General features: G+C 45.6%; 1 protein-coding gene across 1 annotated transcript in view; it reads right to left on the bottom strand.

Moving 5' to 3' along the window:
- LOC148914441 (uncharacterized) overlaps nucleotides 1-5000 on the bottom strand; it is a 13123-nt gene that overhangs the window by 6653 nt on the left and 1470 nt on the right. The window contains exon 1 of the mRNA XM_089042566.1: nucleotides 1-5000. This exon is cut by the window's left edge and continues 6653 nt beyond it; it is cut by the window's right edge and continues 1470 nt beyond it. The gene's annotated coding sequence lies outside the window, so the exon portion shown is untranslated.

Below are 5000 nucleotides of genomic sequence, written 5' to 3'. Positions count from 1 at the left end.
TTTGTGTGCTCTTTTCCCTTCTCTCTTCCAGTTCTCTCCCTCTACTTTAGGGCGGAGAATACCACTCTATCAATAACAAGAATAAAGTAGCAATTCAGTTTCAAATGGTTTGAGCTTGGAAGCAACCTACTATCTATCGATAGGCGAGAACAGACTGCTATTGGCTGCTTCGCCTATCTATTCTATTATGGCCGGCTTGGAGACATCAGAGGAAGACCGTCATCTCTATCCGGGTACAATCATAGCCCCATTCATTCGTTGAACCTTGGGGATAACCATTAGCATTGAGATCAATCACCACACCACCTCTATCATACATACGACATTACATGACGCGAGAGTGCATGGTCAACACACACCTAAAGCGCCTACGTTCCGCTTGCAGCCAATACAACCACAACCTAACTTGCACGAGATTCAACAACCAAAACTACTGGTAGTCCCGAGGGGACGGCATACTCCTATAATAGTTTTAGCAGTACTGAACAAGCGAGTCATCGGTCCGGGGAAAGAAAAAGACCTCCTTGAAAAAAAAAAAGGAACTCGCTTAACTCGCTAGGCCTTCGGAACAAAGGTGATTCTGTTCATGCTTCAGATGATCTGGCTAATTATATATACTTATTATATCTAATTATCTACTCTTCTTCTATTAGAAAGGCGAACCTATAGGCCTGTTTTAGCGCGTCTCCACAAAAGTAACCGGTTAGGTTGACTTTGGAAACGCTACTAAGGACCGGTTGAAGAATGAAAAACGTCCGCTAACGCCCACAGGATAAGATCTTTTTTAGATCAGCAACGAATGTCTTGTATCTATGAAGAAAGATTTCTCCCCGGGTTCAGACCCTGAATGCCATACCTTGCTGAAGGCGATTCACGAGAGAACCGCGCATAGTTCCGTTTGACCGAGATGTGAATGCCCGGGATCTGCTCGGTATAGTGATGGATTTCATGGCCGACGTCTAACCGGCACGAATACGCCGACATGAAACGAGTTCCCCGCGGAGCATTTTTTCTTTCGTCCTCGGACGTTTTGTTCGATTCCGGAACTTGCGTTCTCATGCCCGGAACCCTCGCGATTGATTGGGAGAAAGAGCGAGAGCGAGAAATATGGATTGTTATCCATCGGAAATCGATAGGAATTCCCCGGGGATTGCCTTCTAATAGATGTTCTGTCTTTCATTATTAACATCCAATCCCATGCTAATAAGAAAAACGAGCGATTGCTAGTCAGCTTTCATTTTATTCAAAAAATGGTAGGGGCTGAGGCTCTGAAGGCTTTCTAACTTGCTTCAATTAGGGAATAGCGCAGATGGATCAATTACGCGGTTCCGCAGCGTCCTCCAACTTGCTGTCCGCTCCCCTTCACTTTCTTTGCTGGACGGGAAGATGCGAATAGCGAAGGCCTTCCCACCACGCGAAGTCAAACCTCGCCGGAGAGAGAGAAGCGAATTGAAAACCGGCCTCAAATCCCTTCGCAATCGCAGGTGAAAGCGGGAAAAAGACGACGAAACCCTTTTTTCTTTGTCAGCCGACTTGAAAGGTGCTCTCAGTGTACCGCCATACGCACCCAGACATTAGACCAATTGTGGCTGGCCTAACAGTTTCCAGAATGCCGTTGTCATGATGTTGATCCGGCTTCTGCGACTACGGCATCCGCGTAGCTCCGAATACGCGCATTGGAGCTCTTCGCTCGATGTCCCGGGTCGCTCTGTGTTGTAAACCGTCGTCGGGCGGTGGCTTATTTCTAACACCCCCTCCCTCTTTAAAGTAAGCAAGTAAACTACCTTGTACGTACGCCGCCCACGCGAAGAAGTTCTCCAAAAAGTCAAGCCACCATTATTCAGTGATGAAGCTCTAGCGAACAAATCTTATGTGTTTTTCCCAGAGAGAAATCTCTTTCCACTAGAACAAGCCCGCTGCGAGCCGAGCGAACTACATTACTCAACCGAGCCGAGGAACTATCCACCAAGTTGAACTATTTACTATCTTTACTAAGCCAACCGCCCCTTCTCCTATACCCGGCTGCTTCTCGCTCGCCAAAGCGTACTTCGTTTAGGAGGTTCAGGCAAGTATAGTGCGGCTTGTGGTTCTAGTAGCACAAAATATATAAACCATACTATGCTAGTTCCCTCTAGAAGACCTAGTCTGACTATAGTTAGTAGTAGTATAGATTAGTTAGATTCGTAGAACAGAAGAAGAGCCCTTACTTGATATTATATTAGTAAAGCGTTAGCACCCCTATAGAGTAAGGCTCTCTTCCGGATAGCTGCGAAGCCTTCAATGTTGGTATGGAGACTTTGTTTGCTTCCCGTTCGCTGAACAACCCCCCTGTTGCAACACTTAACTATGTGCTTCAAAGGGCGAACTCCACCTATTTTTGAGCTATTGAATTAGGCGATCCGAAAAAAAAATCTCTTTCTCACTCCCCTCTATCAGAAAGGGAGGCTTGGCTCTGAAATGGTGGTAAGGCAAGCTGTATGTATTTAGGTAGAAGTAGACCTCGAGCTCTGGGGCTTTAGGGGATATGGCAGGTTTGGAACCCTAACCCAGACCAGGAAGGGAACTATATCCTTAATCCCGGTCAGACTCTCACACACGAGACTCGCCTGGGCTCTCGTCGAGACCAACTCACTTCTCTCTCCTTAACGTCTGGTACCATTGCCCCGCCACTCTGCCTGTCTTCTTGTGGCCGGGTCGGGTCATTCTTCACTCCTGTTACAAGGGAGACCCCTCTTCGCATACCGACCCTCCAGTTAGTTCCACTTCTGGGGAGAAGCTGAGAACTCAGGGCATAAGGGCCTGCGGTGATTATTAACATGCTTTTCCAGCCCATATCTTCCCACCTCCGGTCACATGAGCTTTCGAGAGCCCGGTCCGGATCTAAACGATTTTATATCTATGTCTCATGTCTTTCAGCTCAGCGGGATCCAGAGAAAGACAGACCTACCTACCAGTTCTAAGTGGCAAGATCAATCAAACAAAATAGGCTCAAGAGAAGAGCCAGTTTTATTCTTCTTATCTCATCGTATACATCGTAATATAACCCTTTTTTCAAATCAGAAAGTACCCTTTCTATTCTTTCTTAGGTAGGCCTGCATGTTTTAGGTTATCCGGAAGGAATGGAATGGCTAATGTGATTTGAAACCTCCAAAAAGAAAAAACTCCTTGGACTTCCTTATCCGTATGGCCGGCCAATCCGTGACAACCCCGAAACAAAGAGTGAAATGCCAAGCCCTTTCTCTATTAAAGCAACAAGCATGCGCTCAAAATACCTCCTAAACCCCAACCCACCTTGTTTGTGTACTGGAACAGCTACCACTTCCTTAGAACAGCACTAACTTACCGCTCTCTACTATAAGAAAATCCAAGAAAGAGAATAGCTCCATAATAAAAAACTGCCATGAATTACACACACGCAAGTAGTGGCTCGGCTAGAGGAAGAAGCCGGAGCCTATGCACTACCGAAGAATGGACCTGATAGAATCAATCGATTGCATAAGATATGCCAAAACCACTTACAGGTCTTTCCGAACAGAACAGCATAAAGAAAAAAAAAGAAGTCAAGTAGACTCGGAAAGAAAAGAGATTAATACAAGACAGGGGCTTCTAGAGCACTAACCATCATTGGCTTACAGAGTACTAAGGTCACATTAGAGCTCTCCAGGAAAAGAAGGAAGGAAAGGTAGCTTGCTTACTTAGTGCTTGCGCTAAGGGGGAAAGACATAGAATTGATAGGGAACCGTAGCCAAGTGGCTAAGGCATGAGTCTGCAAAACTTCTATTCGTCGGTTCGAATCCGACCGATTCCTACAGCGCCGCGCCATTCTACCCATCATTTTTTTTACATGGTTAGTGGATAGAACGCGCTCGCTCCTTCGTACTAGTGGTTTAGCTGCCTTAGTTTCCCTTCCTTACCGTATTCCTTAGCGCAAGCACTAAGTAAGCAAGCTACCTTAACAGATAGGGGTGATTCTCTTTACAGAAAGAAGCGCGAGTGGAACGCTTTCACGGCGGCTGTCTTCCTCTTTTTTTTCTTTCAGCTGCGACTACTGGCATCTTTGAGCAACCTTGACCTGTCTTTCTTGTCTGCCTGCCTTGACTGTCGCAATTAGCTTCCCTGCCTTGCTTTCCGCTTTTGGCACTAATGAGCTGAGCTTCCTTTACAGCCGACTGAAGAAAGATAGGATTAATTACTTACTTTTTTGTTTAAACTTTTATGAAGAGCTAGCTGAGGTAATCCGATAGGTCCCAATTCAAAAAAGATTAAAAAGATTAGAGAAAGACTATCCTTTCTTTACACTTATAGGCTAGCAATCATCCTTGCTTCCTTCGGCTTGATTACGAACGAAGAAAGAGGCTTAAGGAGGGGCACGGCTTGATCATGTGTTACAGGCCGCGGAAGTGAAATGCCATTATTATCAATGATTATTGAGTTGATCCCCCGTTCCCATCTTTCAAAGAAGAAAAAATGTGACCCCGGGGCAATCTCTCGCACTTGAAAAATAGATGCCATATAGCCGATGGAGAAATTGACTATGAAATTAAATAGTTGATTCATTCAATCAGGACCGCGAAATAATATCATAGTAGATTTAATCATGCCCTTCCTTTAATGAAAAGCAGCTGATTGGTAATTAATGTGCGCTCCTGTGGGAGTCGAACCCACCACATAGGCTTTTTCCTTGTTCTACCAAGATGAACTAAAGAGCGTGAGGAAGATTGGATTACTTATTCGATTATTAACCGCAAAGCTTTCCACGAGGAGCCCCAAAAAGCCACACTAATTTCAGAATTAGGGGTATACGAAACCGTGTTTTACATGGCTGAGTGGAGGGTAACTCTGCTGACCGAAGCTGGCGTAAGTCCCTCCAAAGAGGGACTGGAACCGCTCCACATATATCTCTTTCGGAACGAGCCTTAACCGACGCTGCTGCTGCTACTGGTCTGGACACCAAAAATGCTGTCGATAGAGTTAAAGCATGCCGAGCGGGGAAAAGCATA

The sequence above is a fragment of the Prunus mume genome, linkage group LG8 (assembly GCF_029339155.1).
Source record: "Prunus mume cultivar Tortuosa linkage group LG8, ASM2933915v1, whole genome shotgun sequence".
NCBI lineage: Eukaryota > Viridiplantae > Streptophyta > Magnoliopsida > Rosales > Rosaceae > Prunus > Prunus mume.
The sequence above is the reverse complement of the archived record's forward strand: the minus strand, read 5'-3'. Positions and strand labels throughout refer to the sequence as shown.